The 12272-nt window shown below is 39.6% G+C and overlaps 1 long non-coding RNA gene across 1 annotated transcript; it reads right to left on the minus strand.

The window, feature by feature from the left end:
* Positions 1-410: 410 nt before the first annotated feature.
* Positions 411-11157, minus strand: LOC134758681 (uncharacterized). Its single transcript, XR_010134123.1, has 4 exons — positions 11053-11157; positions 8818-8945; positions 1344-1483; positions 411-500 (listed from the first exon to the last, which is right to left on the minus strand). It is a non-coding gene; the product is annotated as an uncharacterized lncRNA (long non-coding RNA).
* Positions 11158-12272: the final 1115 nt, after the last annotated feature.

Raw genomic sequence — 12272 nt, forward strand, 5'->3', positions numbered from 1 at the left:
GAATTACTGAATGTTTTCCTTTCTTCTGACTTAAAATGCACGTCATCAACCACGTAAAGGAAAAGAACAATGCATGAAGTATCCTCTGGGGTTTCTCACCCTTTCTAAGATATTTTCATAATGAGTTTCTGCTTAAAAATTGTTTCATCAGAGGATTTTGATGCCCCTGTGTGAGACCTTCTAGAGCTTCAAAGAAATAAAATCCAAACATCTCTGGGACATCTTGTGGGGAGATTGATTAAAAAACTTGGGTGTTTTTGTTTTTCATGTGAAAAATATCTTAGAGTCTACATGAGGATCTTTCTGGACTTTATGTAAATATTTTGTAATACTATATATTAGTCAGGATCCTGGCAAGAACAAAATCCACCCCAGAAGTTTCCATAAAGACAGTTTGATAAATGCCTACTTACAGGTTACAAGCAGGTTAAAGAAACAAACATGGGATGTTGAGGCACCCAGAGACTAGCGACAGTGGGAAGCTGTTCTTGTACTTCGGCCTAAAGAACAAGAGGAGGAAATAGTGCTGCTTGAATCCAGTGTAAGCTAGTAGAGGCTACAGCCACTGTCAGAGACCCACCCAGGGAAGGTAGGAGCCCTGGAAGAAATACTCCGATTGCTATCTCCTTCCACCCCGATCTCCTGCTGGTGCTGCTCATTGGACAAATTTCAATGGAAGCCAGTGTCACGGGACCCTGGGTAACAAAGCCTATAGGGTTCAGCTTCCCAGGACAGACCAGCATGGAGAAAGGCCAAATATTAATCTGTTTAGCATAGTACTCTTTATACTCAATGATCTTGTTCAAAATTATGTCATTATTTTGCCAGGGCTTATGATAAATTTGCAGCCCATTATCCTGGCGCTTTCTCTTTATCCTGACCTCCTTTGTGACTCTGTGATCTGCACATATATTCTCGGTCCTGAACAGAGTTTTTCTCTGTGCAATGCTAACTCTTCTCTGTTGAGATTAATCCCGATCTCCATATCAACTAAATAAATTTTAAAGTTATGAAAACAGTGAAAATCCTTCTTCACTCTCATGAAATTTTAAATTCATAATCTCTTGGCTTGGCATAGTTTCATTCCTTCAAGGACATTAAAACATTTTACTTTCATTATCTCATAGATTTTTTTTTTACCATATCTCTCTTGGGTAGGCATCTTGGTATAGTACCTAGTACAGTGATACATGAAAATAGACGTTTAATAAATGCTTGCTAAAGGGATGATCACCATCAAATGCCCCTTATGCAGACAGGGGAGTTCATGCTGAAAAGTTAAGCAACCTGGCCAATATCTCGTGATGTGCCAATAGGGATATAAACCAAGTCAGAGGGCTTACCCTGAATATGCTGTCTCCAAACTGAGATTTTGCTAAGCAGGGCAAGAATTTGAAGAAGGTTTCATTTTCTTCCTGTACTTTGACCCAATGTTAACAACAGTTGAGATAGACAGGGCACGGTTTTTCAACTGATTTGTTTCCTAGATTGTCAAAGAAATATATGCCCATTACTTTTTCTTAATCATTCTTAATCATCAACAGGAACAAAAGTTGAGCTATACGCGTATAGGAATTGAACTGAACTGTGATGGTTTTTTATTTCCGGGATGAGTAAAAGGAAAAATAAAGTGGGGATTTAAACCTAAGATTTACCTGGAAATCAGTTACAGACAGCTTTTTCTTATCAATGGAAATAAAGGACAGGAAGGAGCTGAAAAAGTAAATGTTTACAGTTTTATCTCCACAGCTGTTATAAACTCATCTTCAACCAAACCTCCCACTGTGTTCCAAAGTTCTCAATGATGATTTTTCTTGCATGTCACTGTCTTACTAAATATCTGGTGGAGGATTCATATAGAGAAGGAAAAGCTGAGGGACCTGGATTCACTGCCCGCCAGATCAAATCTTTGTGGAATAATACCAATCAGGTAGATTAAGTTTTGTAAATAGGGTAAGTCATCCATTGCCATGAAAACATTTGCAGATGAGGTGGGTCTGTATTTTTGGAAGCACCCTCGGTGCCTTCCTTTGGAGAGTGTGCTACCAGCCGACATCATTTGTAGATGGTGTCTTGTGTGCACAGCTTCGTGGTGGGTGTGATATTATAAGAGAAACCAACTGAGACCACCGTTTTCAGAATCACATTGATTTTAAATCAGTTATACCCAGTTTCTAAATAACTTATGTTCTTTGATTGGGTATTATCTTTATTTTCTTCCTCTTTCTCTTCATACTCAGAATCACATGGAATCCTATTTCCTACATAGGAAATGTTCCTGTCTCTTGAATGTGACCTTTTTCCTCACCATCTCCTTTGCTTAAACCGGGTTACTATCTACCAATTCTCATGTGGGCCATCACAGGCCATATTCTTAATTAGCCTCTCTCTCTCCACATTCCCACCTCAACCTCCTTCACAAGGCAAACATCTTTGTTGTTTAAAAATACAAATATATTCAAGTCCATTGCTAGCTTAAAATGCTTCAGAGGTTTCCCATGGCCTTGAAATTCAAATCTTAACATCATTCTCTTCATGCTTTTTAGCTTTCCCTCACACTATTCTCTACCTCAAATTCCCTTTTGTCCACAAAATAAAGCCCAAAACTCAAGGCCTGTCATAATCTGATCACAGCCTGTTTCTTCAGCTTCATTTTCTACTACTCTCTTCTTTACCATCTATATCCAGGGGTGAAATCATTGAGGCTCCAGGGAAATATCTTTGTGGCATGTGAGTAAGAGGAAATTATAGAAGACATTAGTTACAACTGAGCTACCAAACTAGATAATACACTTCCTAAAACTGATGATATTGAAAGGGCCAAAGCTAAACATTCTTTCTAGGAAGATGTTATTTACCAAATTAATGATGAATTTCCTTAAAGCCTTATTTGAATCTTCCAATATTCTTTGTTTTTCCAAAACACAAAAACTAATCTACAAACTACTATAGATGGGTTGAGAATGAAGTGAAATAAAACCCGAGTCAGATAGCAAACTTAATTGTGAGGCTACATTCCATCCAGAGAAGAATAATAAAAACTAGCAACAAAATTTCTTGGAACTAACATTTCAGGTCTCTGCCACTTCAGATGACCCCTTTATCTTTCATAGACAGATAAGACATTATTGCAAAAAGGAGGATGCTTTGTCTTCCAGATGGAACCCTAAGAACTAAGGTCCTGCTTGCCAAAGAATCATGGCTCAACATGTTGAGTAACCAAGACTTCTTATCTCTTATCTCTTCTCCAAAGACAGTACTTTTATTGCTACAATTTATGTAAAAACTTTCAGGCTAAAATATATATGTGCATATACTTATATGCGTGCATATGTATATATGTATAAAGATAGAGACTCAAGGGAAAATATTGATAGAGAAAGAGATAGATAGATAGATATAAATGGAAATTTAATATGGAAGGTCAACTATTAAATGACTTGTCTATACCCAGCCTTTGCCACATTATTCTAAGCATAGGGAATAAAGGACAAGGTTCTGTTCCTAGGAAAGTTTACAATATTTGATGGAAGTTGGGCCTGAGGGAAGGAGAAGCATTATGGGCAAATGTTGGAGGGGGTGAGGTGGGGAGGTGGCTCAGATTTGCCAACTGCCTACTATGAACAGATGCTGTGATTAGATGTGTTATATGAGGGTATCTCATTTAATTCTTACCAAATCAGTGCATGAAAGTGATATCTCTGTTTTCCAGATGAGGAAACTGAGGGTTGGAGGAAGAGCCCAATGAAAGGGCAGTCGCATTGAGTAGCTGTCAGAGAATCGTTTAAAAGAGACTTAAGACATTTTGCAATTAATCAGGAATGTAGTGTTTGTTAACTTAAAATAATTTTATTGCATGGTTGCTTACATAACTAGTAAAGTGTAAATTGGCCCCCTTCTGCTTAGCACATGTATTACTCTCTTACGTGAATTTAACCACACAACAGAAAGAAGTTTACACGTATATTTTAACAATTTCCTCACTGCCTTTTAAGGAAGATAGAGTCTGGTACTAAGCGTTGGTTCTTTGATTTGTTGAGTTCAACAAAATTGATATTCTCAGGAGAATGGTCTTTGACATAGCTGAAGGTTTATATCATTCTGTGAAGGAGATTCCAAGTTTAGAGAGAGAGGCTGAGGTGAGATTAAGTTGCTCTGCCAAGAAAGGGAGAGAGATTTCAGGAGGTGTAAGACCTGAGAATAGGGTGTCAGAGTTGGGAAGGTTGAGGGCTGAAAGAGAAAAGGGAAGAGGGTGGGGGGGGGAAAAAGAGAGAGAGAGAGACTTGGGCAAGGGGTCTATTCAAAGGGGCTTCTCAAGTTGCAGGCTGTGTGAGAGGGCTGGTTCAGGGTTTTCTTCTCTTGTGTCTCCCACGGGGCCAATGCAGTGCCGAAAAATATAAAATGTCAATAAACGCTGAATTGGATTGAATCAAGATTGCCAAAGAAGAGGAAATAAAAGAGAAAAATCAAAGTGACCAATGAGAAGCAGGGTATTTGCAGTGTGATCATCCTCCATACTTCTGGAAGCAGTAGATTTTGTTAAAGTCTTCACCAAAAAAATGAGTCTACAAGGGTCATTAATGTTTTTGACTTGGGGAAACTGGAGTCATAGGACAAGAAGGTGGACATATTGTTCAAAACAAAGGAATGTGGAATTTTTGCTATTAGAAAGTCAGTCTCTCCAATTCTCACTAAATAAAGATAAGTATCTAAAACCTATCCATTTGAAGGGGAAGCTGGTCATCATCCTGCCCAATGCACTGATGTCTCTGTCAGGTCTTATCTCTGGCAAAACAACTAATCCAGGCAGGCAACCATTGGCAGAGAGGCCTCATACCCAGCCCTGATTTCTTTCACCACACACGACCTCTTGTATCATGGGAACAATTCAGAACTTGGAGAGGGGAAACTTAGTTTTAAATCTCAGCTCTGCTACTTACTAGGGTTTAAATTAGTATAACTGAATCTAAATTAGGCTCTCTGGGTCTGCTGCCCCTATCTGTGAACTGTGAATAATCAAACATTTCAGTCTATCTCACAGGTCACTTTCAAGACTCATATGAAATAACAAATGAGAAAGTATTTTGTAGACCATACAGAACTTTAAGCGATTGGGCCAGCTAATCCTGCAGAAATACCTGAACAATCATGAACATACTTGCTCTGAAAGGAGAGATCCTGGGTCCGCATAAACTGATGTTACCGAAGAGTATTAGTCACTTGGCAAATGCCGAAATTACCACTATGAAAATAAAACAAAAAAATCCAAAGCAAAACAACCAAAAACAAACAAACAAAAAAGCAAGACAAAAACCAAACATACACATCCAAGAGATTAGGCCTCTTGTTTTTACAGTTAGCATTAAAGTTTAGTTTAGTCATGTGACTTGGTAAATAGTTCAGTATTCTCTTTTTGACTCAGTTTGGTTCCTGGAACTGTGGCAGGAGGAAACAAAATGGGATACAATAGAGTGTTTAGCATGAAGTTCATTAGGTAGTACCTTTCTCCTAATAATGCTGGGCATTCTGGAAGTCATTTTGAACAACCTGAATGGCAAGTATTGCTGTGAAAGCCTTCTTGGTTTCTTGTGTGTCTGAAGTAAGAAGGATTGAGTTTGGTGCTTTGAGCCAGTGACAAGAAGTCCTCAGTCTTATCATCACTCCCATCTTGGTACCTGCAGACCCAATGTAAACTCTCTTGACCTTGACTGACATGGCATGATCTTTTTCTTTCTATTTCAGAAGGCTTTTTTAGGTGTAAAAATACAAGTACTCTATGAAATCTGATTTCTATTCCTCAAGATAGAGAGGAACAGTGAGTCTCACTACAAATTTGTTTCAAGGCTCTTCCCACTCATATCACTTTTTTTTTTCAGACATGAGAGACTGCTGAGTCAAACCAATAACTAGGTTAGCATTTCTCTTCTTTAACCAGCCAATAAAATAAAAGCAATTAAGCAATAGAAGGTATGGAGAAACTTCAGGCAACATAGCAGGTTTTTAAAGTTATATCTTGTGGATTTCTTATCCCTAGAGCACAGGAAATAATAGTGCCAGGAAAATCTACATTTATGTCTCCCTTAGGCATGTATTCCTATAATAGCCAATTCAAGATTTTTGAAAAATTGTGCTTTTCCTAAAACATATGAAAAATGAATCAGCTGTGGTACCACTCCTGGGGATTGTGTTTGTCATAAGAAAGGATTTGTATTACACCATCAGAAACTTTAATTTCCATGCCTAATATATTTTGTCACATTTTCACTACCTCGTAATTGAAATGAGGCTGAGCAACTGTCAATTTGGATGGCTTTTAAAGGCTGGAGGATAATCATCAACCTGTTTCCAAAGCACTTCAATGAGTGAGTGCATGTAGACCATGTCAACACAAGCCTTGGAGAACACAGTCTCAGAGGGCTGAGACAGGGTTTTCCTTCGCTTGTATTTCCCATAGGGTTGATGCAGCACCAAAAATATAAGATGTCAGTAAATGCTGAACTGGATTGAATCAAGACTGCAAAAGGAGACAAAATACAAGAGAAAAATCAAAGTGACAAATGAGAAACAGGGCATTGAGGAAACAAAAAGACAGGAGCCAAACCATTCTTTAAATAGGAAGTACAAAGGGTACCAATCAAAAGTCAACCCCATTGAGGCCTTTTGGATAAGTTCCTTTTCCTTTTCCTATTGACCTCCCTGTGGATCTGTTCTTCCACTGATATCATTGACCTTGATCAACTATCAAATTCCAACCCATCCTTTAAAACCTATCTCAAAATCACCTTCCCTGGGAAGGCTTTCTTGATGTCCCCAGAAAAAGTGAGTTGCTTCCTTTCCTGTGAAGTTTCTACCTTCCTAGGACTTTGTACTTGATTTTGTCTCAGGACTTATATGTTTACGGTTTCTTTACATATCTGTCTCTTCCATCCTCTTTGCCTCCAGACTCAGGTTATAACTTTACTGAAGATCTAACTTTTTTTTTCCTATCTGCATCAACTATCTATGTAACCAATCCCTAACCCAGTCTCTGGCCCACAGGAAGTGCTCCATAAATGTTTATTGAACAATGCACAAGGTAGCTTCCATTTGTAGGCTCTATTAGATGTATCAAAATGCAAAAGGAGCTTTTTGAGTGTCTGCTTGAACCCCAAGAAGGCTACAGCTCTTTCTCAACAGGCAAGAAGAGAAACATGTTAGACGCAGAAGAGTGACCTACATAGGCTTCATTCTTATCTCAATGTGTGAGCCACAACCCAGCACACCAAATGGTTCACATCCCTGTAGAACAAATGAAACCAATAGACACTCGTGATAGGGAAGTTCTTTCAAAAGACTCACTGTCCTGCTTACATCAAGATGCAATATGGGATCACTCTCTACACTGCTTTCTCAAGGGCCTGGTTTAATTTGGTTTTAAAATAACCACTACAGAGAGGGTCCCATGAATTCCCTAAGATGGCTGTCTCCTAAATTAGTGGACTTCTAGGGATCTCTTGTATAAATAAACAGTTTGTGACACTGAAACAGGGCTAGGCCACTTTGGTATTTGTCTGTGCGCAGCTTAACTGAAACATAGCTGGACTTGGAACGTGTTTATACAAACTAGCTAATCCTGCTAGGTCATCATGACCTGCAATCACCCTGCTCTTCCCAGCCCATATTCGTTGTGTGCCCAACAAGGCAGTAGCTTCATAATGAGGAGGAGTTTCCATTACAGAGGCAGGTAGGACCCCTGCACTGCTTTCCTTTCACTCAAGCAACCCACGCCTCCCTGTATCTAAAACTCCCACTCTCCTTGGTAAAGAAAAAACACAAAGAGCACCAACCTCCGAAGGGCTGCTGTGCTGAACTTGAGACAAAGCTTCTCTTTGTTACCAGTTGGGTCAGACTTAGAAACTCTTAAACCGGAGGTCTACTGCACTGTGTGGTGGCAGTCACTTTGCTTAAGTAGAGCCTTGTGGCCACTCATGATAACTCCAGTTACTAAATAGTTCACTTATACAAATGTCAATGATACTCCAATATTGTGATACTCCAATAAGCTTGCAAAGTCATACTTTGAAATCACGGCATATCTTAAAATATTCTGCATTTAGAATCTGACAGAACCTAAACTATATTTTCTTCAAATGTCTCTTGTAAATTTTTGAACAGCCTGAGGATTCTGAGGGGATATTAATGCACGTGTTTTTGATTCATTTACACTCATACCATTAAAATCCTGTATTATAAGAACTAGCTGATGTTCAAGAAACTAGTTAAAATTTTAAATAATCTTTGTAAAGGCTTTCTTCTTAACAACAGGAAGATATATTTGCCAAAAGAAAATGAACTCAAACACTAGAAAATCTGGGTTTGATTCAAAACTAACCCGGGAGGTTTAAAAGGGCCATAAATTTGGTGAGTGAGATGAGCTGAGTTTCCATATACTACATATCCATATGCCGTGTTGATACTCGGTGTGCACATGCTATCTCACACGTGCTGATGTATAGTGTTAACATTTGAAAGGTCACAGCCAGTTGGCAGGTTAGGTTGGAACAGGGTTCTAATGAGGTCAAGATTCCAGACCTGAGCATGGAGTGCCACTTCGCTTAAACCAACCACTTGCCATTAATGAGCTCAGCAGCCTTGGGCTACTCTGATTCAGTCCAATCTAAGTTTATTGAGGCCTACAAAGTGCTGGCACTGTACTTGGCACTGGGGCTACTACAAGGGCTACAACCTAATCCCTACACTCAAAGAGCTCACAGTCCGCCAAGAGAAACAAACAAGTAAATGCACAAAGGCAGCACATAAGAAAGAGGTAGGACTTACCAATCCTCGAGGGTCGATGAAGGCTTCATGGAGCCAGCGTTTCCTCCTCTTTCAAGCCTCAGCACAAGCATTCTCCTCTTCTGTATGGATTTCTCTAGGCAGATGTAGCTGTTCCTTTCTCTACAGTCCTAATGTACATGAAATAGACCTCCCTTATGAGCAATCAAGAAAATCTGGTGAATAGATAGCAAGGATTATACAGAATTATAGAGTTTGGAGACGAGAAAAGCATACCAAAGGAATTGGGAGAGGACATTGGAAGGAAGGACTAGTGGATGAAGAAATAGCAGGAAATAAGGCCAGGTAGGTAGAACACTAGAATGTAACTCTTGAAGATTTTACTATGGGAAAAGTTTGGATTTCATTTGGTAGCCCGTGGGGAGTTGTTGAGGATTTTAAGAACTGGACCTGTGTTTTAGCGAGACCCACTTGATGGACTGTTTGGATGGGAAAGAAATGAATCTAGAGGCAATGAGACCAATTGGAAATCTAGTGCCACTCTCTAGGCAGACGCCAAGGATAGCCTGAATTTAAGGAATAGTGGGAAGGATGGAGAGGAGAGAGTGGGTCCAAGAGATGGCTAAAGGGCACAACCAGTGAGGTTTGAAGGATGATTGGATGTGGGGTGAGGGAAGAAGGAGTCCTGCTTCTCCTCTGGGACACTAGGTGAATGCTGGGATTATCAGTCAGCACAGGCAGTGTGGAAGAAATTGCAAAACTGAGTGGGAGGAAATGTAAGAAGTTCAATTTCAGAAGTAATGAATTTCAGTTTGTAATGGATATTCATGGAACAAAATGTCCATTGTGTAATAAGAGATAAGGTGCTTCTTCAGGAGCTTGGGGAACTGAGATATGAGATTAGAGATGGAGATGGAGAGGAAGATGGACATGGAGGTGGACATTGGTGTCTAGCTAGAGCAGAGAGAGTGAGAAGAGAATAGGAACGCAGCAGGAAAACACTCAAGCATCCCAACATTTAAGAGGTGGACAGAGAAATTGATTCAGTGAGGATTCTGAGAGAGAATGTTCAGAGAGGTAGAAGATGAACCAAGAGAAGGTACTGCTAGAGGAGATAAAGAAGGAGGGAGGGAGTGGTCAGTCATGTCAAATGTGACCTAGGAAGGTCAAGAAGGGAAGGGACTGAGAGGAGTCCACCGAATTTTGTATTGGGGGTAATCAACAACTTTACTGAGAGCAGGTGTCAGAAGCAAAGACATGTTTTCAGAGGAATGAGAAAGAAGAGAGAACTGTGCCTTTCGTTGAGAAGTTTGAAGACAATAGAATGGAGAGTGATGAGGGGTCAAAACTTGGAGGGTTTTTCCTTCATATAGAATGGGTAAGATCTAGAAATGATTAGAGGCTGAAGAAAGAAAGAGTAAACACAATGTCTCCAGGATGGAGAGAATGAGCACAGCAGAGGGGCTGGTCTACCCAGGAGCCTGACACCTCAGCCACCCAGGAGAAATTTCTTCCTCAGCTTTTGGAGTAATGAATTATGGTGTTTTCATGCCAAACATTTTATTCCATTATTCATCTAAAGTCTTCCCATTTCCCCACTTAAAAACATCTTTAACTTTGTTTTTAGATGTGACGCCAACTCTCTGTGAAATGATGTGGAATTGGGGGCATGGTCATGGTGCAGTTAAATGAGTCTTTGGGGAGGACTTGGGTAGAGTCCCAGCTCTATCACCTATATATTACCTGGCCTCCCTGGGTCTCATTTCCTCCTGTTTACTCAACCTATCCAACAGGGTTACTAAAGGATCAGATGAGAAAAGGTCTATGAAATCCCTTGGTAAACTAGTGCAAGACAGGGTTAGCAATTGCATTCCATTTTGTGGCACATGGTCTGTCTTCTCCTGTCTTACTGCCAGGGCTGGTTTAAGTAAAGTAATATATTTGCATAAAGCCCTTGAACAAGGCTTGGCACAAATAAGTTCAAAATAAAACCGAAAGATCATCAAGCCCTCTCCCCTATTTCCACCATGCCTCAGAAGCCATCCAGATGCCATGCTGCCTTCTGTAGTGATCCACGCGACACATCTTCTGCACTTTTGCCCTGCCCAGAATGAATACTCATTGGTCTCGTGTCATATTTCCTCAGACCCACCCTTCTTAGCAGTTATTACCGTGAAACACAACCATTTAGCTAATTCTCACTACAGCAGAGATGACTGATAATAATATAAGTGATTACTCCTCCCCAGAATATTTACAGTTTACAATGGCACAAACCTTTAGCCAAGAGAGAAACCCGCTAATGGTAAAATATCAGGTAATATGTTAGGCACACTGCAAATTAAATGGAATTCAAGCTTGGTATATTTGAGATGACTAGCATTTTCCAGCATAGATGGAAAATCAAAGCTGAATGTTGCTTGGGAGTGTTCTATGTTAGAATTCTCATTATTCATAGTCACATTAACCATTTGTTTATATCACAGCCCTTCCTGAAAAGGACTTGAGTCATCTTACAATAAAATACAAGTATATAAAGAGTTTAATAAAATCAAAATAGAAAATCAAGACTATGGAAAGGGAAAAATATATAGAAAATATTTTAAATGTAGAAACATAAGAAACAATCCTAATATTCATATGGAACCACAAAAGACCCCAAATAGCCCAGCAGTCATGAAAAAGAAGAACAGGCCTGGAGGTATCATATTCCCCGATTTCAAACTCTATTATACAGCTACATTAATTAAAACAGTATGGTACTGGCATAAAAACAGACATATGAACCAATGGAACAGAATAGAAATTCCAGAAATAAACCCATGCATCTGTGGTCAACTGATCTTCAGCAAAGGGGCTAAGAACACATAACGGGGAAAGGAAGTAATCCCAGCACTTTGGGAGGCTTAGGCAGGCAGATCATGAGATCAAGAGATCAAGACCATCCTGGCCAGCATGGTGAAACCCCGTCTCTACTAAAAATACAAAAATTAGCTGGGCATGGTGGTGTGCACCTGTAGTCACAACTACTTGGGAGACTGAGGCAGGAGAATTGCTTGAACCCGGAAAGCAGAGGTTGCAGTGAACCGAGAACATGCCACTGCACTCCAGCCTAGCGACAGAGTGAGACTCCATCTAAAGAAAGAAAGAAAGAAAGAAAGAAAGAAAGAAAGAAAGAAAGAAAGAAAGAAAGAAAGAAAAAGAAGAAAATGGACACTTATCTTGTACCATTCACAAAAATCAACACAAAGTAGGTTACAGACTTAAACATAAAACCTGAAAGTGTAAAACTTCTAGAATAAATCACAGGGGAATGGTTCATGACATTTGTCTTGGCAATGATTTCTTGCATACGATACTAAAAGCACAAGCAACAAAAGCAAAAATAGACAGGTGGGACAATATCAAACTATTAAAAAAAAGCTTCTGAAGCAAACAAAAATAATCAACAGACTGAGAAGGCAGCCTACAGAATGGAGAAAATATTTGCAAACCAT

The sequence above is a fragment of the Gorilla gorilla genome, chromosome 5, assembly GCF_029281585.2.
Source record: "Gorilla gorilla gorilla isolate KB3781 chromosome 5, NHGRI_mGorGor1-v2.1_pri, whole genome shotgun sequence".
Taxonomy (NCBI): domain Eukaryota; kingdom Metazoa; phylum Chordata; class Mammalia; order Primates; family Hominidae; genus Gorilla; species Gorilla gorilla.